The following is a 27,475-nucleotide window of genomic DNA, read 5'->3' as shown; positions in this document are numbered from 1 at the left end:
CGGGGCAAACTTCCCTTCCACCCTTCCCAGGTCTCCCAGGCCATCTTTAGATGATATTTCTACCTTGCTGAGCTCAACACCTGGGTTACAAAACTGTCTATTCTATTGAGCCATTAAGACACTTTACTTCCCACAGGAAACATCCTTCCGCCCACTGGCTCGGTGCACGGTTCTTACTAAGCTATGAAAATTGAAAATGCCCAAAATTCTGCTCGTGACACTTTTTTAATTATTATACACTTTTCAATCTTATATCACTCAACCATCTCATAAAATCTGCACAATTTGTTCTGTGTTTTTTCTTTGGAAAAAGTTCTAAACTTTATCGCAACCTTCCCGCATAACCTCTATCCTATCTCTCAAGAATTTTCCCTTCTTTCGCCACTTCTATTAATGGTTCCTCCCTGACAGAATTCACTCTACTCAACTGGAACAGGTTCAGACTGTAATGCCCTCTGTCACCTTAGGTTATTAGACAGAACTTATCCCTCCTAGCACTTTTTCCCTTATGAAAGAGCAGACCAATCCTGCCCGGATGAGGTTTGTAATTCGTTATTCAAGGCCACTGTACCTAACACCTGGAAGGAAGCACCGGTAATGCCCTTGTTTCAAATAAATCTTCAACCGACCCCACAATATTGGCCAATTTTAGACCTATCTCTTTTTTTTGTATTTGCAACCATACTTTTGGAGAAAGTTTAAATCTCCAAATATCCAGTTATCTGGGAAGCAACGCTAAACTGGACTCATCCTATTCTGGCTTACACCCTTTACAAAACACCAATTCCGTTTTATTGGCAATATCAGATGACAACACAATCACTGTGGACCAGAGCAGATCAGCTGATGTGGTCCTAAAGGATCTTTACACAGTCTTCGACATGGTCTCCCATCCCATTCTCATTTCTTGTCACCTTGAGGTAGGCATCTGCGAACAAGCACTTAAAAGGACTCACTCCTTTGTTTCTGATTTCACTCAGACTTTGCATCTAGCCCTTTTTCAATCTTTCCTTACACCCATCAAATGTGGGGTTTCTCAAAGATCCCTGCTCAGTCTCACTCTTCTCACAATGTATGTCTCCCTACTCTGCCTCTCTCGTCTGTAACTATGGCTGTGATATCGTTCCTTATGTTCATGACAGACACATCCTGATGTCTACCTCAATTAATGTCTCTGAAACCCAAGCCAAATTCAGAAACTGCGGGAAAAAAGTATTCTGGATGAGCGCTAACGTCTTGAAACACAAAACAATGGTCCTTATATTTGTTAGAGAGGGCTTAGTGTGATCGTTGATCTGGTAGCCTTTTGCATTAGGGTATTGCCAACCATCTTTAGCTACTATAGAAAATCTATTTTTTTATGACGCACTTTCCTTCTCAAAGCAAATGAATCATGCAGTGTTTTTCATTTCCTACGGATTATGTGAAAGGTACTTGTGGTATTTCATACTTATTTTTCATAATTATTTGATGTATGGGTTTTTCTTTTTAGAATAGCATTCCCCTGTTAAGTATATGGTATGCTTCCTTTAATGCTTTGTAATGGAATGTTTATGTTCAAGCAAACTAAGACGGGCCAGTTGTGACAGCTACTGATTTGTTGGGTGTTGGAGTTTTTTCTGTTCCTGCGATAAACTTCAATTTGGATTTACCTACTCTCTTCCTGGTCCTCCTTCAACAAGATCTTCACATTGGTGACAATCGACACGTTACCCATTCTAGAAGAAACTCTAACACTGCACAACTTATTTTTCAAACAGATGGGAGGGCATCTTCTGAACTTATCATCAAGGTAACCATTATCTCATTGAATTCCTGTTTGGCCACTGTATACGATAGCCCCTCGATCTTACTCGGACTTTCATTTCACCACACAGTTTATGCTTCCTACTAGAGAGTTAAAGAAGATGTGCTTGGTCCATTTGAGAGAACTGCGCAATCAGATGGAGATTACAAAAACATCGAACAACCAAATCTGTGCAATTCAAACTGTTAAAGGCATGCAACCCTATCTGACTTACTATCTGTCTAACCACAAGAAATATCTTCTGACAAGATTTCGTTTCAATACCTTTTTCCGTTTAGTTTCCTTTCCCGAGGTTCAAAACTGGTATCGCACTCTCATGAACTGTCCATGTGATGGAGTTTCTTCACAATCAACAATCCATATTATCTTCTTTTGCAAATATTATAAATCACCGCGAAAATCCTGGATTCTCCCACTTCTCAATCCTCAGGTCATAGACTATGTCACCCTGCATTCCTTTTCTTGCAGCTTTTGGACTCGCCACATGTTGCGAAGTACATAGTCACTTTTTTAAAAGCTAGTATCAAAATACGTCAAGCTTATGACTGATATGAAACGTCCACCTTAAAACTGACGTACTTTTATCTTACAATTTTTATATTTTAATTTAATTTCTTTTTTCTAAACTTTTGCGTCCTAAAGTAGAAATTATTCTTCTTCTTTTAATTGAAATAGTTTATGTTTACTGTTTTTAATGTGTACTTTTTATGATTGCAAACAAGTGGTAATCGAATAAAAGTTTATGAAACTGAAAGCTTCCTACTAGCAGCAAGGTTCCTTTTATAAACATTAATAATGCTTCCTTCTGCACATGCAGCATCATGTGCCTAAAGCTTTATTGCTGGCTTAGACAAATGTTTTCCCTTGAGCCACATTATAATTTTGTAGACTTTTGTGGAAATATCTACTTGTGACTAAATCTCCTGCTCATGTTTTCTCTTGTAAGTATGTCCTAAAACGTGCACTGAATCACGCACACCGCAAGCCTGAAGAACAAGCACACTGCGTTGCACACACCGCAAGCCTGAAATGCTGTTACCTGGTGATATTGCAATGCTACAAGCTCTCTTCCTATACGGCGGCCATGATCTCTCTTCAGCTATGGAGTGCGTCCTTCCCACTGTGCTCTAAACGGTGTGGTTGCCTGTATGCCTACCAGTAATCTCTTACAGCTATACCGACAAGCCAATTAACAGCATTCATGCTGGTTATCGCACTATATACTGCCTCTGCAACAAGTGGTGACATTCTTTCCTACTTAAAGCGACACCAGCGAAGGGCTTTGTCTTCATCATATTATTCGAGATGTGTGCCGGACTTCGCTAGCCGCACATTTGCCATTAGATGTCTTCTAAAGAAAAATGAGCAATTTATGTGGTCAAATGAATGTCAACAATAGTTTGACGATGTGAAATCAAGTCTCACTGATACACGGAAGTTGATATCAGGAAGGGAATGTGTAACTGTGACAGACACTAGTGATAAAGGATTAGGGGCAGTATATGAAATACAGAAATATGGTGAGAAGGAAGTGATCATCGCATTTGCTTCCAGGTCCTTCAAGGAGGCCGAAAGAGTGATATCCTACTATTGAAGAAGAAGCCCTTGTAGAATATTGGGCCATTAAGAAATTCAGGCAGTTTGCGTGGGGTATGAGATTTCTGGTTTAAACTGATCGCAAACCTTTTCAAGAAGTCTACAAAAATAAATGGACTGGAAAAGGTATCTTCAAGGATATGTAAATGGATAGTGAGTCTCCAGGATTTTTAATTCTCTGTCATTGATATTCCTTGAATACAGAGTCATGTAGCAGACTGTCTCTACAGGTTGTCTGTGAATGAAGAGCATCAGGAGGTGGGTACGATGAGTGGTGGGGTGATGATTAAGTTCGAGTTTGTAGTGTAACAGGAAGTTGTGCATCTGAGGATGAGTGGTTGTGAGAATTGGACACGGACAAAGAACTTACTCAGATTCGTAGTTCGGTTGTTTTGGGAGAAAATGGAGTCGGAGAAATCAAAAAGTCCCCTGGTTTTTTCAAGGGTGTTTCATGGGATGTCTTTAGGAAAGTTTGAGAGGGCCTAGATTAATTCCTGAGCCAACATACGAGCGCTTGGTGAGCACAGCTCATGAGGGTCATCAAGGGATAAGCAAGACTAAGGAAAGTCTTATGAGCAAGTACTAACCGCCAGTAATGGACATCATGAGAGAAAGATGTATGAAACATTGTGGAGAGTGCAACATGAGTGATAAAACTATGAAGTTGATAAATGCTCCCATGACTTGCAAAGATATTCCGAGGGAAGTTTAGGAGGGGATTGGTATTGACATAGTAGGTCCGATATGTACAAGAGAAGTTACAAATGTTTAATTGTTACCATAGATATTCTGTCTAGGTGACCAGGAGTTTTGGTGACATCCTAGATTAGCACTACCTGCTTGATGAACGTTTCTTTCGGAAGTATTTAGTAGAGAAGGAAATCCAACGAGAATACGTACAGAAAATGGGCTGCAATTAACTTCTAGAGAAATGGAATGATTTTCGTATAAACGAGGAATAAAGCAAAAAGTGTTATGCCTACCATCCTAAGAGTAATGGAATGGTAGAAAGGTTCAATAGGACACTAAAGGATTCAAACTGCCAAATCCAGACGGTCATGATTGGGTGCAAGCAGTGAAGAAGTGGGTGGAATATAGGTTCATTCCTCATTCAATCACTGGTTTAAGTAAAATTTTCCTGTTTTGAAAATGGACTCCTAACACCCTTGGGTAAAAGAATTAAAAAAATTATGTGGAGAGTGGATTTCATTAGGGAGGAATGGCATTGAAGGCAAGAAAGGAACATATACTGATGCAAAGGAAGGGAAATTATGATCTCTGGAAAGCTATAAAGCCTAATGTAGTCAATGAGGTTGAATGGGTTACAATTTAATTACCAGGAAAGGGGCATGGTTTCACATTTCAGTACTTCTTGTTGGGTAACTAAACAGTTCTTGAGTACTGCTAGAATGATAATAAAATTGTAGTGGTTAGATCATGAGGACAAGTCTAAGAGAGCAATGTATTTGTGTTTTGGGAAGGAAGGTGTGTGGTATTTCATACTTATTTTTAAAAGTGTCTTATGTATTGCTTTGTTACTTTCTAGTATATCATTTCCCTGTTAGGTATATGGTATGTTCTCTTTAGTGTTCTGTAATGGAATGTTTATGTTCAAGGAAACTATATGATGGGTCATTTGTGATAGCTGTTACTTTGCTGTTGCTGATGTTTCTTCTGTTCTGCATTAAACTTAAATGTTCAATTCATGTACGCTCTACCTGGTACTCCTTAGACAAGATCTTCACAGTACTTCCCCTGTTCGCTACAACAGCTTGCAAAATGGTAATGCAAGCACTCATAACTTCCAGGCTTACTTATGCAAATTTGTTTTACTGTTGAACTCTTCAAGATGTACTATACCACCTACAAATTGAACAAAATTCAACAGTGCCCACTCATACATCATTCGAGTAATATCCGGATGTTCGCCATGGACTACTGTGAGAAATTGTGTTTCTGGATGACAGTGGTTTGAGCCCTGATCAAGCAGCAATTACAATTCCTGTCAGGGTAAGGCTGAAGCAAACCCAAAATTAAACTGTGCTCCACCACCTGCTTGCTTGACACAGGGCAGTCAGGCTTAGCTTAGAAGCAATGTTTAACATGTTTGTGCGACAGTTCAAAAAGTAAAACTGTGAAAACAGCACACAAAAAATCCCACACCAGCTTAGAAACATAGAGCAGAATTTAATAAAACAACACCAAAACAACAAAAATACAATCAGAAGAACCTGAGTTATGACTTTTTAAAGAATAAACTGTAAAATAGCAACTAAAAGCATCAATAGACAACCTGCAATCAAGTCGTTGGAAAATGTGGAAACCAAGATCAAACTGTTAGAAATCAGAAATCACACTGAGAAAGGCAAACTCTTTTTAGACACCTTAAACTAGAAAAATAGGAATGTAACAACCTTCTGGGCACCAAGGCAGGACAATGGGTGATCAAATTTAATTCAATAAAATATGTGCTGAGAAAATCCAAGCCCTCTACTTAAAACACCAATAAAATATCTCACAAATGACTACTATCAGAGTGTCAGCTACATTTAGATCCTCATAAAATATCTAATGTTTTTCTGGACTTCTACAGGACACTATATGATGCTGCTAACTCCTCGGACAGCCTATCATATCTCAACAAACTCAATGTACTCAAACTCAATGCCCAGCACCAGGACCTACTGAATCAGTCCATTACTGATTTGAAATTATAATCAGCCATCTAATCCATCAAAACTGGGAACGCCACTGGGCCAGATGGCCTTATTGGTGAATTCTTTAAATCATTCACAGAAAAGCTACGACAGCCCTTTTGACCTCCTTCATGACTATGCGGAAACAGGTCACATTGGGGGGACTACTGCTAAAACAACCATAGCCCTAATACCCAAGAAAGTCAAGAATCATACCTATCCAAAAAATTATAGGCCAATATTGCTTATCAATTTAGATTGCAAACTATATGCTAAAATCCTGGCTAAACATACTGAAGCGATATTACCACTCCTGATTGGGCCATACCAAGCATGCTTCCAAGGGTAGGTTCTCCAATGATATCAGACTGCTAGGTCATGTTTTACAGATTTCCAAAACTAAAAACTCACCAGTAGTTACTATAGCATTCAATACTGAAAAAGCATTCGACAAAGTTGCATGGGCTTTTTTGAAGGTACGATGTCCTGTTTCAATCTGGGTGATTCATTCATAAAGATGGTGATGTCCCTATACTCAAATACCAGCACTAAAATTAGGTCCAATTGTTTTGCCCTTTGTCCTGCTCTCTTTTCCTCTTAGCCATTAAACTACTTTTACTGTTATTCAATGAATATTACAATTCCATCTGTACGACATTCTATAATAACAGAAAACACAGACATAGCTATCCTTAAAATAATAACCATACTAGAAGAATACTCTGTGGTTTCAGGCTATACTCTTAATAAGAATAAATCTGAAGTACAACTGCTGAACATTATCTGTACCAAAGAGGTTCTGGGTCACTCAGGCTCAGCGTTGCAAAACACATTTCTTAAATGTCTAGATTTTTAATTCAATGACAATCTCACTGAATCTATGCGATACAACGAATCCCTGGTGCTCCAGAAAGATCAAACATTCCTAGAAGGATGGTTGCCAACATGTCTGACTAGGTGGTGTAAATTTAAATTCATAAATATGGTTATCACTCAAATTATTACTTATTAAATACGTCCCCATCCTCTGTTCGTACAAATGCTTTCACAACATAGACTAACCTTATTAACAAATTAACTTGGAAAGCAAAAAAACTTGCGTCTACATAAAGAAAGTTTCCTTCCTACCCTTACCAAAACACCTAGGCAACCTTGCAGACTTCAGCGAGTACCCACTTGCATTTCTGTCTGCCCAAAGTGCGGAATGGCAATGTAGTATACCTCTTGCTTTGCCCATGTAACAAATGTTACATTGGAGAGACGGGACGCGAAATGCGTCTACGCCTCACAGAACATCGTTCTGCAATAAGAAACAAAAGAAAAAATGCTCCGTTGGTAGAGCATTGGATAGCTGAAAACCACAATATTGATGATATTAAGTGGTTCATTCTGGAAAAGATTAAAATTTCAGTAAGAGGAGGTGATTTAAATAAAAAACGAAAACAAAGAGAACAGTTCTACATGTCCAAATTTAAATCATACTATAAAGGATTAAATGGCCGTGAAGAATGGGATAGAATGATCAGATAACAGTATAGATCTCTGCCTATGTATATCAACTGAAACTAATGCTTGGTTGCCTTATGTATATGTACTGTAGAAAACAAATGATCAGGGATCAAATGTTTGAGAACTGCCCCTCATGAAAATCACTATAATCAAATTTTGAGCATATGTTTATTGAGTAGAGTGAATGTTAATGAAAATGTTGCAAAATATGATAATAAGAAATGTGGAATTGATTTTTCGCGCTTTTTTTATTGAAATTTGCAACTCATTGTCGCTTCAAATACAGGTCACTGTTTATAATGTACAGTTACAAGATGTAATGAGAGATAGCCATCAATGATTATAAAAAGATATATCCCTGTAAATTGAGAAGGAAAGAAAATAGTGTCATGTAATAAAACACACATAATGTATAACCAGTGGTTTACTTCAGTAAGTCTGGATTCCCCGTATTTAACCTAGGTTAAGGAATGATAATTTCCAAAAGCATCACAATAGAAAGCGAGGACTTGACTCGAAAGTAAGATGCCTCTTTACTATAACCACGGTAGATGAAGCCAGATGATGCAAAAAAACATGCTGCCCACATCTCTATAGCACTGCATGCAAACAATGATGAAATGCAAAGATATGCAAGGGAGTGACAACAGATGTTAATAGAAATGCACAAGAAAGAATTACTATAGAGATTACTGTACAACTATCAGAGAGCCAAAGACAGACAGTTCGGGGATCGAACCTGTGTCCCGGTAGTCATTGGAGTGTTTATTCAGAACTACGAAAATGGCTCCCTATTGGGGTGTCTACGAATAAATAGTGTAACTGACACTTAGCACCGCTACCCTCAGACGCGAGTCTATAGAATGTGTGACCTTGGGCAACCAAGAAATCACATTAATACATGAGGAGGGCGGGACCACAATTCAAAAAAAATTTTTTTTTTAAAATACCCTAACCTAAGTCTCGAACCCGAGTTTCTGTAGTCTCCTCGAGAGTTACGCTTGGGACTACTAAAATGGCTCCAAGGTCGGATTCAGCATTTTTGCTCCTAATGAAACGCCAGAAAATACATGAACTTCGGCTTTAAAATAATAGTAAATGTGAGGATCGGGAGCCTCTAATTGCAATTCCCAAATTAAATTAAAATAATCGACCCAAATCTTTGAAGTCGCGGTTTTGTAGTTCGTAGATAGCGACATTCAGAACTACAAAAATGGCGCCCACATATTAAATTTGCCGACAATTGCAACAAACACCAATTAAGCAGCTAATTGGAAGTTAATGAGTAAATTGACAGGGTATTTAAGGCCCGTGTGCTTCACTGTCCCAAACCATTCGCGGAGAAAGCAGGAAGCAGGAAGCCGTCAGGAAAAGGTTCGCCGAGTGTCCGTTTTTAAAGGTGAGAACTAGGCTGCTGACAGTTACTTTACGAAGGGGGCCGAAAAGAGCAGTAAATAGAACCCGATAACCCATTGAAATAGACGCTAAGCCACCACTTTAGGGGCATAATGTGGGACATTATTTAAAGCGCCCGATGTAACAATGAAAGTGCACATGTTAAATGAACCCGCCAGTGAGCTATCCATCATTTAAAGTATATATTGATATACGTGTACTTTACAGGCACGGCAAAACAACCCAATCCTGACGATGCACATCAGTAACCATGTACCTGCTCGATAGACATCATTTAATCATATGTCAATAAGAACCCTATGAGTAAGTGGCCCTTGATAAATGTAAAAATAGGCCATAAGTTTCTGTAGTATGGTATATAATTCCATGCTCTTTCATTATAGAAGTCAATGATTCAAAAAGACCTCGTAGTGAAAGAACCTATCCGCAACTACACAAGGAGATACAGCTGTCCTGGAAATCAATAGAAGGACCTTAATCCCTATACTTCAAGTAAGGGTAGCTAACACACAAGAAGTAAACTTCAATAGACCTATCCACAACTAGAATAAACTCTCTGTAGGAACAGTATATTAATCATATGTATTCTCTTTTTTAGAAAGAAGTAAAATTATCTTGTGGTTTTAAACTCGTCCGTCCTGAGGAAGGTGCCATAATTATAACCTACGCACCGAAATGCGTCGACAGTGGGACTCTTAAATGTATATGTTGTATATGTATTTCGTATTTATTTTGTGAGCAATAAAATGCATGATCTTTTTTAATGGGGAGTGACTCTGAGGTAGATATCGTAACTCGGAATTGTTAGATAGTATCGAAGATTGTACCAGAGCACCCAAATTATAACATTAATTGTCTGCAATTTTAAAATAATGGCTTTTAACACAAATGTTTCTGCATAATAAACTTTTGAGAGTAAAAAAATGATTTTCTAGTGTGGAGTACGATTATCTATTGAAATATTTCTGTCAATACCATAATTATAAAACTGGTAATGATTTGTATGTGTAGGCCTTTTGGTCACCAAAGGAAAGATTAATACACAGAAAGGATTCCCTTTTGATAAATAAATAGCTTGCTAATACCCCTGACTTCACTCTCCTCTGAACGATTGCTAGTAGACAACCTCCTGGGGGTGTCTCTCCTAGCCATCCACAAAGATCATCCTATTTTTGACAGCATGATTCTGAAATATACTAGAAATGTCCTACTACATCTTGACCTTCGCTTCAAAGATGTGAAAATAAAACACTCCCTACAAGCCTCAATTTGGTTCAATAAGGATGTCAAACATGACACCAGATTCACCATAGGAAACTCGTGGAGATAGAAGGTAATCTCTTTGGTAGATGACCTTGGTACCAAGCAAAACCTTCTATCGTTCTACAACATAAAGCAAAAATACAACATTGCTCCTTCTGACATTTATATCTTCCTTAAAATTGAAGTAGCTATCTCCAAACACAAAGTCTTTCCCTTTAGAGCTGCTTCGCCCCAATAGCCCTAGCACTACTCAAAAGTGGCAGACATGTGGCATTGAAGATACATACCAAGCTTAGACCCATGACTACCTCACTATGTGATTCCACTCAACAGAACTGGTGTAAGGACTGGGTCCAAGACGGACTACTCTGCTGGGAAACTCTTGAGAGTAGATGCAAGCTATTTAAATCTCTATAACATAGCATAATATACCCAACCCGCTCAACACTGGAAAACATGATGGCTTCCCCATTCACCAAGAAAATAACTCCAAATCTCACCCAGACCAAACTACATATTCTACATAGATCATTCTGGACTCCACACTGACTAACCACACAAGGTCTCATCAACAGAGATACTTACTGAAGCTGTAACTCCAAAAGTGTGAATCTCCACCACATTATGTATGAATTTACTCAGTTACATGACTTTTGGACTAAAGTTCAAAACACCATTGATGGCATCTTTCATATTAACCTCCCTGGGAACTTTTGTTTCTCCAAATCGGGTGCTTTTCGTCCCTCACATATGATGGATTTACAATAAGACAAACTACTCCTAGTAGATTTAATGTTTACCCTAACTCATAAAATTCTCTCCTCTTGGAAATCACTGGTAAATGCCTCTATCCACACATGGTCGGCATCGCTGAAATACATTAGGATGCACATTCCATTCTCTCTACCCAATACCCTTGGATTTTGCTTAATAAGTCCCCATGGAATAGCCTGGATTAATACCTGGAACTGATCAATCCCCCTTGAGAAAATGTGATTGTCTCCTCCCTAGCCAGTTCACCAGTAGCACATTGCTCTGGTCTACACTTGAAATTTCTGTGTCTCCTCACACAGTCTTGCTGACTTGCCTTCCTGGTCTTGACAGGCCTTCTACACCATTGTGTAGATATTTCCCTCCTCTTCTCTAACTTTTTGTTTTTCTCTTTTGAATTACCTCTCCCCTTTTCTATTCTTCTTCTTTTTCTTTCCTTCCACATGGTTAAGTAACAAAGGTGTCATATTGAGCCTTCTAATAAATGCCACCTAGCCCCGTTTTTTGCAATTTGTAAAAAACAATATGTTATGTTATGTTATGTTATTGAGTCTTGTATAGTGCGCAGCTACCCCAGCAAAGGGGCGTCCTGGCGCTTCCAGCTACGAAGTACAGCACACACATCAACCTGAAACCATTTCAGCTGCCATAACATCATAGACTAAACTAAAGGAAAGAGAACGGTTTTAACAGCTTTCCTAAAGGCAAGTAGACAGTCTGTGCCACGAATCCGTTCAACAAAGATTTCCACAACCTAGCTGCAAGGTAACGAAAGGACCGTCCCCCCGCACGGCTGCGCTTAACCTGCGGTACAACAACCAGCTGCTGCCCCGCCGAACACGGCCTGTGGAAGGGGACATATGGAGCAAACAGGTTACTCAACAAGTTAGGGCTAGCAAAAATCACTATCTTAAAAGATAGGCACAATGCCTTGAATTGAATACGCTTCTCCATAGGAAGCCAATGCAGCCTCCGGATAATGCCAGCAGCAGAACAGAATTGCGGGAGACCTACCAAAATTCTGGCTGCAACATTTTGGACATGTTGCATCCGAAGTATTTCAGACTTATTTGCTCCAAGTAAAAGGGAACTGGCCTAATCCAGGCGAGATACAATAGTCGCCTGTACAACCAACTGACGTGTAGCGGGATCAAAAAACTTCAAGCTTGAGACCCCGCAGAAGGTCAAAGCATGTGCCAGCCACTTTCGTGGTATGATCCTGAAAGCTGAGGGATGAGTCTATCCACACCCCAAGATTTTTGACCACAGACTTTGGCGAGGGGGTATCACCCAGAACCGTTGGCCACCAATGCTCACTCCACAGGCTCGCGTTCTTCCCGACCAACAAAACCTCAGATTTGTTGGCATTTAGTTGCATACAATTAGAAGCCATCCATTCAGCTACAGCTGCCATTCCAGCTCTAAACCTAGAGGCATTCGGGGTAGACCCTTCAGCCAAGGTAACAACCAGCTGCTTATCGTCGGCATATGAGACCATAACAAGGTCCCATTGCATGGCGCAAGCAGCCAAAGGCTGGATGTAAAGATTGAACAATGAAGGGCTCAACGCCGAGCCCTGTGGTACCCCCTGGTCAATGGAATGGACCTGAGAGAGAAACGGGGGAGCGGACACTCAGAACGATCTTTCGGTCAGAAAGGATCTGAACCATTCCAGAGCTGACCCGATCACCCCAGCTTACTCTAGCTGCTGTAGCAGGATGCCATGCAAGACCGTGTCAAAGGTGGCACTGAGATCTAACAGGATCAGTGCCGCACTTTGACCAGCATCAAGAAAGGACCGCAGATGCTCAGTAGTGGCCAGGAGAGAAGTCTCCGTACTGTGGCCCAATCGAAACCCATTCTGAGATGTATCCAAGATATTATTTGAGTTCAAGAAATGAGTAAGCACGTTGTTAACATGTACCTCTGCAACCTTAGCCACCCAAGGGAAGAGAGAAATGGGTCTAAAGCTTTCAGGTTTGGAGGAATACAACATGGGCTTTTTAAGAATGGGGGCTACCCATGTCTGTTTCCATAGTACCGGAACAGTTGCATTCGAATAGGAGGAATTAACTATTTGACAGAGTGGGGCCCGAAAAATAGAGAGTGACTCCATGAACTGTGTTGGCCTCAGAGGGTTGGCAGGAGAGCCAGTTTTAATTTTACCACTCAGCCGGGTGAACTCCTCCTGAGACATACATGGGATTGCTGCCCAGGTCAGCCAAGACCCAGAGGCGAAAAGATGGAATGAGTGGAGACTGAAGGAAAAGATTGATAAATAGCATGGACCTTTTCCACAAAGAAGGTGGCTAAATCATCACACTGCTATGCGGACGATATAGCAGGCACTGTAGCTTTTCTAGACCTAAGATCTTTAAGAATCTTACAAATGCATTTTGCTGGGTTAGTACTCTACTTGCTTTTGCTAGCGTAGAATGCAGCACAAACTTTACAGATGGCTCTATGGTACTGCTTAATTTTAGCGAGATAGCATAACTTTTTCTCGAAGTCCTAATCCCTTCTCCACTCCTGTTCTGCTTTTTTGCATGCTTTCCTTAACACAGTCAAAGAATCATTGTACCATGGGCTAGTAGTGGAAGTTCGCCCCTTAAACCATTTAGCAGGGATTAAGGAGTTGAGACCATGTTTCATCCAGTCACAAAACGAGCCAAAGTCGGACTCAGAGTCATTTAGCGGCCCCAAAGGGTTGACAGCGAGTAAGTCATCAAACTCCTCTAGCTTCAACTTACGCCAAGGGCGTTTAAAGACCGGCTTTAAGATGTCTGAGTTACGAGGCTCAGTGAGCGGAACAGACATAACTACCAACGCATGGTCAGTCCAACCCATAGGTTTAGGCGTCTCCACTTTTGAAAGCTGAATAATAGAGAATATAGGGTCTAATAGGTGCCCAGCTATATGCGTAGAAACAGACACTAATTGGTCCAGCTGAAAAGCAGCTAAATCTGCAAGAAGACTGCAGATATCACTATCATGGGTTAAATCAAAATGCAGATTAAAATCCCCCAAAATACTAAAATTGGCCGTGCCGACGGCGAGCGAGCTGACTGCTTCCAAGAGGGCAATTTTAAACTTGGCAACCAGGGGTCCTGGCGAGAGGCTATAAACTCTAAACTGCACTTAGCTCATGTTTGTATGACAAACTGTTGCTTTGCACTAAAACCCGTAGTAAAAACTTTTGAACTAAAAAAAATACAATTTCACCATAAGTTAGGATTTTAAATTGCGATTTCAGAGACAGCAAATGTGAAGGTATTAACTTTTCTCATTTAGAAATCACACTTATAAATGTAATAGGGTAACTCCAATGTTATCCTATGGAAGAGGTAGGCCTTGCAGTAGGGAACAATGAATTTAAGAGCTTTCACCACTAGGACATACAAAACTTTGAAGAGCATGTCCTACTTTAAAAATGCATTGCAAGTTGCCTTCAGGGCTGTCCAGGGTCTACCCCAGGGGTGACTTACATGTATTGAAAGGGGCAGGTTTGGACTTGGCAAAAAGTGTACTTTGCCAGGACGAAATGGCAGTTTAAAACTGCACACACATGCTCTGTAATGGCAGGCATGAGATGTTTAAAGTGATACTTAAGTAGGTGTTACACCCAGTGCTGCAGGCCCACTAGTAACATTTAATTTACAGGCCCTGGGCACATGTAGTGCCACTTTACTAGGGACTTAGAAGTAAATTAAATATGCCATTTGGATATATGCCAATGGTACCTTCTTTTAAGGGGAGAGCACAAGCACTTGAGCTCTGGTAAGCAGTAGTAGAGTATGCAGAGTCCTACAAGTTACAAAAACAGGTTCAGAAAACAGGAGGGTGAAGGCAAAATGTTTGGGGATGGCCCTGCAGAAAGGGCCAACTCCAACAACTACTAATGAATAAACTTATAGGGGCAGATTTATGATAACTGGCGCATCCCCAGGGATGCGACAGTTATTTTGCGCCACTGCCCCGCCACCCATGGTGCGCCGCATTTACAATGCGGCGCACCATGGGGCAAAAGGTGACGCATTGCTGGAGTTGCGTCGCAAGCGCAACGCAGTTCCAGCAAGGCTCAGGGGTGCCCCATCCTTACAATGCTGCATCAAGACCTACGCCTGCTTCAAGCAGGCGCAGGTTTTTGACGCAGCATTGGCCTGAAAGTCAGCCACTTTTGCGAGGCGCACCTGCCCCGGAACGCCCACCCTGCGCCGGAATGCCCACAAGTGGCGCAGGGCTTTACAACATGACGCATCTGCCTAGATGCGTCACGTTGTAAATGGGTCGTAGGGATGCGCCACGTTTACGCCGCAGTTGCTTGACGCAAACGTGGCGCATTCCCAACATAAATCTGCCCCCAAATTTTCAAGGTCTTATGTTTCCCTAATCTGGCTGTCAATAATAGTAGCTCTACCTCCCTTAGGAAAAATCCCATCCAGCTCCTGTGTTCGGCATCCAGAAATAAATCAATCACCCCACAGATTAAACATAGTAGGCAAAGAGGTTGCTTTTTCTCTTACTTTGCTGCTAGGTATCGAAACTCTCTTCCTTTTGAGATTACATTCTACCCACTTGTGCCCTCTTTTGCAAAAAAGATTAAAACGTGGTTATTCAAGCAGTACTAATACTTCCACAGCTAGAAGCTACATCACATGGATGCACCTTTTTAGCAGAGACCTACATTAATTGACACATTATCTTCCTACTCTGTAACAAAGCAACCCCTTTGGTGAAACGCTTATTCAGAATGATACCCTACATCAGAGTTATCCCTCCCGTTATAGAGCCAATAGAGGTTCATCAACTAGAGGGCACTGCTATTCATCAAGAGATAGAGGGCACAGGTTCATTCCCTATAGCAGAGCCACCCCTCAGACGACACAGTTTAATTTAGCGGTGTAACCTACAACAAAGTTATCCCTTAAGCCTCAAGTCATACAGGTGTATGCAATCGCTCTAGCCATCACGTGGCGCAGTTATCACGGGAGCGTGGTGTGGACAACAGAGCTGTCTCGTGGGTTAGAAACATTTTACGACTTGTCTCTGAGTCACCAGTGCCTTTCTGTCATCATGCAGCCGACCAGAAGTACATAGCACGTCACGTTCAGAGTCACCCCTCTCTCTGATGCTGCAGATTGATTTGCCCGCTCGCCACTGGCAGCAGCACCCGCGAGGCGCTATAGACTGCGACGCGCTCTTCTCCGTGGCTAGCTGCTGCCCCGAGGTCGCACGCACGTAGCACTTTCCTGCGCGCGCGGCAGCAAATTATAGCCCTGGGTGAGCGTTTCTCGAGAGCAGAGATGAGAAATGCGGCCTCTCACTTGCCAAAGAGCATCGCAGTAACTTATGGCGTGAAGGGAGAAACTGTGTGAGGTCATCGGCTCGGGAAAGGGGGCTCAAGCAACTGGGCAGTGCCAACTATACTCCGAATGCAACCAGTGGGGTAGGAATGCCTCTTAAACATCGCTGCCTACGGCCACTGAATGGATTTGGAAAGCAAAGGCCATCCTCTCTGTGGGTCTGAATGACGGCAATGCTGTCTGCCAGAACATTCTAGTAATCGGCTGAAATATAGGTGAATACTTTAGGCAGGCGGGGCCTGACAATGTTCAAGAAAAACATGCTTCCCTATACTCTAAGAGTAACACACAGGATCCAGGAAGCATGCTGGGAACACAACATCATTCCTTCCTTGCATGTAAAAGGGGCTTGTAATCATGGCACGAGTTGGGGGTACACGTGGGTGGACGGCGTCCACCCACTATTTTCACAGGGGAAACGCCGTCCACCCTGCCAAGAAGTTGGGCCCCACTGAAGAATGTGCTGAACTCGTCCCAGTGTAATTTCCAAACACTGGGACACTTTCAGTAGCGCCTGCACTTTGTCAACTTTCCATCTGCAACAAACAACGTGCAGGCGGGGATGGGCTTTCTTATTTGAAACTCCTGCTGGGCCCATAAAAAAGGTTGAATTTGAGGGGGCATCAGTCCTCCTTTTGTTTGAGCCTTCTGGCCGGGAGCAGTCAGGAGTTACCGTACTCGGGAAGCTTATTAACATACTTATTAAAGTCATGGCTTGTGATGCCATTTCCTATGATGTCAATTCCTCTGATGCCACATGAAAAGTCATGTGCCGTGATGTCATGTGCCGTGATGTCGAGCGCCGCGATGTCACTTGCATACTGCCTAACTAGGTTAGCCCTCCCACTTCTTTTTTTAGGACTTGTGTCCTGCTACTAATTCATTGCTGGCGACCAGCACATACCAGTAGGCGATACATTTCTTCATGATGACAGATTCCAATTCTTTCTATGTTTAGTTATGTGAAAGGAAGTGTAGGACTCGTCAGGGAAGTAAAGATCCTTCATTCCAGTTCAGATTATGTGACCGATCAGAGCAGTATCCAATACCAACTGCTCTCCTGACCATTCCACATGCCACCATTCAAACATGGAACCCATGGTCACAGTGGCATGTGCACTGGTGTTAAAGATAAAGAACCCAACATTATGCTTACTTTGTTGGGATATTTATATAGGTTTGCTAAAGTTTTATCTATATATTTTTGTTTGGCTTGGTGTCATGTGCCCTCGTAGCTTTGGCTTTCATTTAGTGGTTTTTGTGGTTTAATGTTCAGTGAGTTTGGTATGGTTTCTGTTGTTGTATGTTTCAGTGTGGTATGCTTTGGTTTTGTATTAAGTTTGTTTGTTGAGTTTTAGATTTATTTTAATTTGTTTGCCTTTTTTCTGCCAGTTTCATGTTCAATTTGGGTTATTTTTGATGCATTGTGTCAAGTTGTGTTCATAACGCATAAGTTAGTTGGGTTTTGTTAGTTTGGGCTGAGTTCACATACAAATGTTTCTGCTTAAAATGGCACTCAATCAAATAATATTTCTTCACGTGGCATAATTTCTTTAGATCTATTTTAGTTGTGTTTATTAGAGGTGGCATGACAATATACTTATACTTTCAGGCAAGGGTAGAACCATAATTGCTAATGAAATGTGATGTAGTTGCCTGTGAACTTCAATTGATGATGAGCATCTTTGCATTAAATATACATTATTTACCGGAGGATTGTCGCAGGATCATAGTCCACGCTACTCTGACATCTTGGCTGGACTACTCAAACTGTCTTTACCTTGGGCTGCCTGCCTATCTGAATAATAGATTACAGATGGTACAGAATGCGGCAGTGAGAATAATTTGTCGAGTCCTGTTCCATCACCACATCTCTCCGAACATCAGACAACTTCACTGGCTATCTGTAGCTAAAAGGATAGAGTTTAAGCCCCTGACTCTGCCTTTCAGGCTTTCAAAGATGGTGGCCCAGGCTATCTTAAGCGTAAGCTCTGCCTATACCAACAAGAATGCACACTGATATCTAACTCCCAGTACCTGCTCTGTGTACCTCGTTTTGCTAAGTCCCCGATGGGAGGCAGGCAGTGGCATAGGAAGGGGGGTGCGGGGTGCGGGCCGCCCCGGGTGTCATCACTGAGGGGGGTGGCAAAATGACAAAATGGCAAAAATATGTGTAACTATCTTTTTTTCCTTATTTTAATAATTTCAATGTGGGCAGGGGTTGTCCGCACCGGGTACCACATGACCTTGCTATGCCACTGGAGGCAGTTCCTTCACTGTGGGGACGGCCAGACTTTGGACCTCCCTGCCTTCCCATTTGCACCTGATCAAGTCCAAAAGTGAGTTCATAAAGACCATAAAGACTTTGCTCTTCAGCAAATGCTAGTACTTGAGGTAGCGTTTGGCTCTACAAATGCTATTATTATTATTATTATTTGGTTTGCTTGTGCCGAGTTTGTTTTAGTAGGTGTATTCTGTTTGGCAGGATTCACTCTTGACTTCTGTGCTTGGTTTTTGACTGCATTTCTAGTTTGGCATGACCCAAAGATGCCCTAGTGAAATAAAAATAGACAGAAGTCAATGTCTATAAAAAAGAAGGTGAGCACTGGAATTAGATTATAAATAATATTGAGAGCCAGTGGTGAAAGCAAGTCATCTGCCTGTATTATCTTGTGCAATACTGTTCCCCTAATGATGTAATCGTTTAAAAACAAATTCAAAGTGTGAGTTTGTATTTGAAAAACAAAAAACTAATGTACCTGACCTCTGGAGTCGCATCCGAGGGACTATGGGTCATTTTTTATTTTTTTCTGTTCAAACGGCCGTCCTTTTGTAGGAGCTCCCGAACTGGAACAATAGTATGTCAGAATATCCTTCTTCAAGAGGGTGGATGGCCTGAGGTGCCTAGGCTAACAGACAATGTTCATCGAACGGTCAGCCTAAGGTTTTAGGTGGCAGTCAGTGGGACTCACCAAGTGGAAACATGATGGTTTGCCCTACTCATAACAGAGACGGTGAACTATCAGTGTGGCATCTGAAAACCGGAGTATCATGTTCACCACGCTCTAAATAACTCAATTTCTTTGAGGGGAAATCCTCTTCTGTCACCATCAAAGCCTTTGTTACTAGATCAGTCACATGATGATGTAACATAATTCAAAGGTGACATCTTCTCCAATCCTCGACTACAAAGAAGCAACATCATCTCTAGAGAATAAACAATTCTGCAACTCATACCGAGGATGTGCAAATGCTACGTGAGCCTTCAGACTTAGGTTAGCAGTCTATATACCAGAGACAATCACGCCAGTATTCATCTGTGCTCTGCTACAATACATGTAGGTAGCTGTTACTCGCACCGGATTGACACCTTTTTTTAAAGTTACTTTGATGCCTGCTTTGGAAAGAAATTTTAATATATTCTACCACTACTGCTCTCTTATATTGCTCAGGCTCTGAACATATCGTTTATACATCACATACCACATGGAATCATCAACTCTATACAATGCGGAGTTATGTGAGCGTGGCAAGTTCCAATCAACAAACTTGCATTCTCTGCACTCCAACCATTCAGCAAGTGCATACCCTTCTGCTATACCAAAACCACTACAGACATATTTCTCAAGGTGTATTAATGTGTCTACCCTACGTCTATATACACACCTTCCCTTAAAGGCAGTTGACAACGAAGAAGGTTGTCCATAGCACTTTATAGGATTTCCACCAGCACAATAACCTGTGTATTTTCATATGATGGAGTTCTATCTTCTTGTAGGAAATCCGTCTTTTGTGAGTGATCACCCCCGAATTTTTCAGCCTTTGATGGACCCTATTTTATTGCTGGTTTTTAAACTCTGCACACTGGGGCACTGCTGTCTGGATCCCAGTGATGTGCTCTGAACCTTCAAAGAGAGCGAAATTGGTTAATCCTAGATTGGCTTATTTAAATTTTCCATAAGTACAATAGCTTATTGTGCAAAACTATAACTGTGGTGTCTTTTAAATAGATAAAAGTTCAGGAACAGTTAAGTTGAAACAAGGAGGTATTTATTAAACCTCAGCCACAGGAGACAGCACTTCAACTGCCCACTGACAGCTCAAGTTCACATAGTTCCAGAATCTCCACATGAAAGATTCTAATACATTGAAGGTACAGAATACATATAAGTAAGCACCATCACACATCTCCCTCCCAACAGAAAATAAGAACAATAATCAATAACAGAAATGGAATTACAAATACAAGAAAAGAGAGAAAGTTATAATGCATAATCTCTTAGATAAGTGGGAAGTCTACGTATTCTTTGACATCTTGAAGAGGACGAAGATAAATTCAAATCATTGGCAAAATTAGGAATTGAGTGAGACAAACCTTGTCTTTCATATGAGAGATCACGTACAGGAATTCTTGACTTAACTACAACCACTCTGCTTCTATTCCAAATTCTACCATCCTCTGTTTTAATGGCATTCCTGAATACCTTCACTACAGCTCTCACATCAGAGAATTTTGACCAGGTTCTACAGCCAACAGGAGCTTTGATACGAACAAGATCACCAACTAGAACTTTCCGAGCATTCACACGATTTCTCTTATCAAAATAAATCTTTCTCTCATCTTGCTTCTTTTCTTCCTTCTTTCGCCACTCACCAATTCCATTATCAATCAGACCTTTATTGAGATCCATCCAACCGGGACACAAATAAGTGTTAGGAGCCCTACCTTTAAACAAAACAAACGGAGATCTACCTGTAGTCGAATGAGGAGCAAAACGATAGGCATTTATTCTTTATTGAAGGACTGATTTCCAATTTAAGCCAGATGACCTTGCTAGCTGTATAGCCTCCTTCAATGTTTTATTAACCCTCTCTACCGCACCGTTAGTTTCTGGGTGATATAATGAGCATCTTTTACGTAAAATTCCAGATTTTTCCATAAACTCCTCAAAAACTCTTGAACAAAACTGTGGTCCATTATCTGATAGAAGACTATTTGGAAAGCTTTCTTTTTTAAAAATTGCGTCAAGAAACTTAATTACTTCCTCAGAAGTAATTTCTCTCACAGCACTCACCTCAATCCATCTAGAATACAGATCCAACAGAACTAGAAGATAAGGTGTATCACTCACACCTGACAAAGGACCAACTATATCTATAGCTAACTCATCCCAAGGATGTCTTGGAAGAGATCTCTTAACCATGGGCATTTGCCTAGTCTTCAGAATTTTATCACTGGCAGAGCATTCCGGGCAATCTCTCACTAGCCTTTCGATCTCCAGATCCATCCCTGGCCACCAAAATTGCATGCGTAAAATTTCTTTGGTTTTTACAATACCAAGATGGCCAGAGTGTGCATGAGATAAGAGTTTCCTTCTAATACCCAGAGGAGGAACCATTTTTGTACCCCGAGTTAGAAACCCAGAATGAATAGAAAGTTCCTCAGAAACTAAAGTCCAAGGTTTCTCTAAACGTGAGTTATTACTCAAAGAAAGCATTACTCTTTTTACCTCTTCATCCTTTTCAAGTTCATCTCTCCACTCTTTCTCCTCAATCGCTCCTTCTGTAATCTCACATACATTTATTGAATCATCAGAAAAACCAGAAACGTCATCTTCTTCAAAATTTTCCTTACCAACCATTCTCGAGAGACAATCAGCAGATTTGTTTGATATACCCGGAATGTAATCAACAGAAAAGTTAAACTCTTGTAAGGAAACAATCCATTTTCTAATTCTTGATGAAATCGCATCCAATCCCTTCTTATAAAAAATTTCCTTTAAAGGTTTATGATCCGAGAAAACAAGAATCTTTGTCCCCCAAATTAGATTCTTTCATTTTCTCAGAGCCCAATAGATAGCAAGAGACTCTTTTTCTATTACAGAATAATTTAATTCTGAACCCCTTAGACATCTTGAAGAACAACAAATTAAATTATCCTTTCCATTTCTTTTTTGTATCAGGACAGCACCAAGGCCTTTTTCACTTGCATCAGTGAATAAAATTGTAGGTAACCCTGGCACAAATGCCTGAAGAGAAGGAGCCTTGTTCAATTCAGATTTAATTCCAACAAATTCACCTTTACATTCATCAGACCACACATACTCTACATTCCTCGATGTCAACCTTCTCATAGACTGTGTTTTGTCTGCAAAATTAGGAATACACTTTCCATAAAACTCCACCATACCAAGAAAGGAAATTAATTCCTCCTTATTCTCTGGCTCTTTTATATTGTTGATTGTGTCAACCAATTCCTTTTTTGGAAAGATACCTTTATCAGTTATTTTATGTCCCAAGTAATTTACTTCTTTCACACCAAACTTACATTTACTTTTCTTAAGTGTCATACCTGCATCCTCTAAACGTTTAAGAACTGCACACACACGACCATAGTGTTCATTTGAACTATTTCCATAAATAAGTAAATCATCCTGGTAGCATCTTACGCCAGGTAACCCTCTTAAAATTCTTGCCATAATTCTTTGAAAGACGGAAGCCGCAGACACAAGGCCAAACAGCATCCTTTTATATCTGTAGGTTCCCATAGGGGTGATAAAAGCTGTTAAATCCTGGGAATGATCATCTAATACAACCTGATGATAGGCTGAGGCAAGGTCTAGTGTGGTGAAATACTTGGCGCCTTCTAACGTGCTCACCATTTCATCAATATTCGGAAGGGGAAACCTGTCAACAACTACTTCCTTATTTAATGCTCTCAAGTCAAAACAGAGCCTAATTTCTCCAGTTGGTTTCTTAACTATAACAACGGGAGCCAACCACTCAGTAGCTTCCACTTGTTCAATCACATCATTTTTTAGCAACTTGTCAATTTCTTCTTTCACTTTATCTTGTTCCATCAATGGTATTCTTCTCACTTTTGCTACAACAGGTATTGCATTCTCTCTTAATCTGATGCGATGTTTATACCCTTTCAAGCATCCTAAACCTTCTCTGAATACCTTGGGAAACTTACTAGCTAAATCCTCACCTAACTCCTTTTCTATCTCATTCTTTTCCACTATGTCCACTTGTTGAATTTGTACCTGTGGATTTGCATTGGGATTTAAAGTTACCCCCAGTTGTCCTTGATGTACCCAACCTAACAGAATATCACCCTTCTTTGCAACATAGATTTTGCCTACAATTATCCTGCTCCCGAGTTCTATCTCAGCCATGAAACAACCAACCATTTTAATGGGTTTGTCTGAATACCCAAGAGGTCTAACATCAGATTTCATTAACCTTACTTTTCCAGCAAAATATGTATTGAATAACTCTTCATCAATCAAAGTAATGCGAGAACATGAGTCAAATTTGAAATTAATCATTACATTTCCTACTTTACAGGATGAACTGGATGATCCCCTTCTTCACATTTTATTTCAAAAGTAACAGTTCTAACTTGTGGTTGAGACTGATTCCAACGTTTCCTTGACATTTCAGGTCTAAATACCTTGGTTCTGCAACACTTTCCATAATGTCCTTTCTTACCACATACATTACATATAATTCTTAAAGCTGGACAGATTGGAGAGTTAGCTAAATGACCTACTTGGCCACATCTAAAGCATGCAAACTTGTTACTCTGCCCTGTAAAGTTATTTTGAGTCATCGAATTTGATGCAAAATTATCTTTTTCTGAACCGCTTTGTGTTTCATTCTTTTCATGTTTTTTGACTTGACATATAACTTCTTCAACTTTTGTTTCTTCTTTCTTTTCAATAATAGATCCTTTTTCCTTTTCTTTTTTTAATTCTCCAACACACTTTGTCATATGTTCTACCTGTTTCGCTATAGCTAAAACCTCTTCAAGAGGTGGTTCATCCTTTAACCAGAGTTCTTTTCTTATTTCATCATGAGCACACCTGAGCACAAACTGATCTCTAATTCTTTCATCAAGAGTTAATCCAAAGTTGCAAGAGGATGCCAGCTTTCTTAATGAAGACACATATTCTTCTACAGTCTCATCTCTTTTTTGTTCTCTTAAACCGAAATGATAACGTTCCATAATGGTACTGACTCTTGGAAGATAATGTTTGTCAAGTTGTGCAATTGCAATTTCATATTCATTTAAATTGCGTTGTTCTCCAGCAGATAGATCAGGAAGATGCTCTAAAACATCTTGTCCTTCTCCTCCCAAACAATGTAGAAGAAGAGCAAGTTTCCTTTCTGCACTCAGGTTAGTTCCACAAACTCTTGCATAGTTGGCAAAAATCTTTTTCCATTTTTTCCATTTTATATTAGGTTCTCCTGGAGTGTTCAAAAAAAATGCGGGTTGGGTTACATTCTGCATTTTGTTTTCCTTTTCAAAAAAATTTTCTTAAAATTTTCTTACTTGACTTTTTTTTTTAAATAATAGTTAAAGATCTTTTCTTTTCTTTTATGTTTTGTAGAATTATTAACAATACAGATGTAAGAATTCTGTTTATTTCAGAAGATCTGAATATACTAGAGTCTTTGTTATATTTTTTTTTGATGAATAAAAATTCTTTTCCTCTTTATGAAGTAAAATGGAATGTTCACATTAAGTAGAATAAGGTTTCAGAATTCTTCTTTCTCTTGTAGTGTTCCTTCACTCTGAGAGGGTAATTGTTACATAAGAGAAGATTACAGAATCTTATAAACAATGGTGAGTTAGTGCTGAAAGAACGCGTTTATTTAATAGAATGACAATGTGTCATCATCGTTCTGAGTTCTTCTCTTGTGCGCGCAAGACAGAGCGCGAGCATTAAGCGTCACGTAAAAGATGAAGTGTCCGGTTTCTTCTCGTGGCTAAGCGTGAGGAGAAGACAGGCTTAGCGGGAGCAGCTTAGCGCGAGCAGCGCACGTTATTTAAACTTCAATTTCTCCATTTATCTCCTCATTAGTATTTTATTTAATCCTCCCGCCTTACTCCTCACCGCTTTTCTGACTAAACGGCCGCTGGGAAGACTCCGCTTCCTTTCTTCATGTGATTTTCCGCCGCTGGAGGAGTAGACGAGTCGTTCTTCTTCTCTCACTGTGTTGAGGTGAAGACTTGGGTTCACCCGATCGTCGCCATAAAAATGTGGTGTCTTTTAAATAGATAAGAGTTCAGGAACAGTTAAGTTGAAACAAGGAGGTATTTATTAAACCTCAGCCACAGGAGACAGCACTTCAACTGCCCACTGACAGCTCGAGTTCACATAGTTCCAGAATCTCCACATGAAAGATTCTAATACATTAAAGGTACAGAATACATATAAGTAAGCACCATCACAATAACCATAACATGAAAAGTTAACTATCACTTGTGAACTGCATCACTTATTGTGCCATCATCTGGAAACCACGGCTTCAGGCCTAGCTCTGTAGCCTGGCTGCTGCAGTGTAAAACCTGCAGTGAGACTTGTTAAAAAAGTCCCTTTGGACAGGTAAAAACCTCCCTTTTAAATATTAGTAACTCACCTCAATGTAGGACTTGTAGTCCACAAAGTAGGGTGCATGATATTTAAAAGCAGGACATAGCAATAATTAATGCTACCATGTCCCTACTGTGATAAGCCACATATGTCACTGCATGTGTCATCAGAAATCTCGGTATCTAACACTTTTTACGTCTCGCTATTACATTCCGAAAGGAATGAATAGCGAGAATTATAGGGTTGCATCAGGAAAGCTAAACCAGCCAGCGGATTTCCACAAGTGCATGTGGTCTCGTGAACGCGCTCCCATCCGCCTGCTGGTTTAGCTTTCCTGATGCTCTCCACATGAAAGCAATCAGCCTCTCTCCCACAGGCTTCCCCATTGTGCGCAGTGCGCACTGGCCTCACTTCTCCTCCCCTCTAATTGCTCTCACTTTCACGGCCGCCAGGCCGTGAGCTACATCAAAGTGTTCCGCTGCCCCGCCCCCTGCTTCACGGCCGCTTCTCATTTCTGTCCGTCACATCACATCATCAGCCTCCCTCCTACAGGCTGCACATGACTCAAAAGATCCTGCCCACTTGCACTGTACAAATGTTTCATTTTCATCATTTTCATTTTCATCATGACACATACCTGTCCGTCGTGTCTTATCGCTGTTTGCAAATGTAATGTTCCCGAAATTCCTTTGTATCATAAAGTAATGCTTCAAGTATCCTTCACGCCAGTTTGCAGACACGTTGTTTTAAGAATATAGTGTATCCATGGTCCAACCTGTTATATTTACATTTATGGGAAAAGAAGTAGGGGTGGGTAGTGTAGCCCATGGTGTGCTTCTGGGTTTTTTCAAATAAGTTGCATTTTGAGTTGAGCGAGCCTAAATAGAACAACAACGTTATTGTACGAGTGCAGGATGGTATCTGCTTCACCTCCATAGTTGTGTTCTAATAAAGCTCCTGGTTTTATGGGTTTTTTCACAATTCCGTCTCTATTTAGTCATATTTATTTTTGGACATTCTTATTGGTATTTTTTTCACAAAGTGATGCTGTCATGATTGCAATTGCATTTAGAGACACAGATAATATGCTGTCTTCTGTGTTTTGTCCTGGTCTGTTACACACATGTTCAATGCTTGTGTGTCGCCTTACCACTGCCTTGGGATCAGACACTTGCTATAGTGTGTGCCCTTTCCCCTGGAATTGTTTTTGCAAAGCGTGAAAGTCGAAAATCCGAATCGAGTCGCGCATTGTAGGATCGAGAAACATGCAAAGACACACAAATACATAAAGCCAAGACGCAAACACATAGACACGAACAGACAGACTCCCCGATGTGACAAGCGCAGACAAACACACAGACACGCAGACAGACTCCCGAGGTGACAAGCGCAGACGAACACACAGGCACGCACAGAGAGACTCCCCGAAGTGATAAGAGCAGACACATAGGCATGCGCAGATAGACTCCTCGAAGTGACAAGCACAGACAAACACACAGGCACGCACATACAGACTCCCAGAAGATGACAAGCAGAAACAAACAGACACGCACAGACTCCCCGAAGTGACAAGCGCAGATAAACAGACTCCCCGTAGTGACAATCACAGACAAACACAGAGACACGCACAGACAGACTTCCCGAGGTCACAAGAGCAGACAAACACACAGA

This window comes from Lissotriton vulgaris, chromosome 11 (assembly GCF_964263255.1).
Source record: "Lissotriton vulgaris chromosome 11, aLisVul1.2, whole genome shotgun sequence".
Lineage (NCBI taxonomy): Eukaryota > Metazoa > Chordata > Amphibia > Caudata > Salamandridae > Lissotriton > Lissotriton vulgaris.
The sequence above is the reverse complement of the archived record's forward strand: the minus strand, read 5'-3'. Positions refer to the sequence as shown.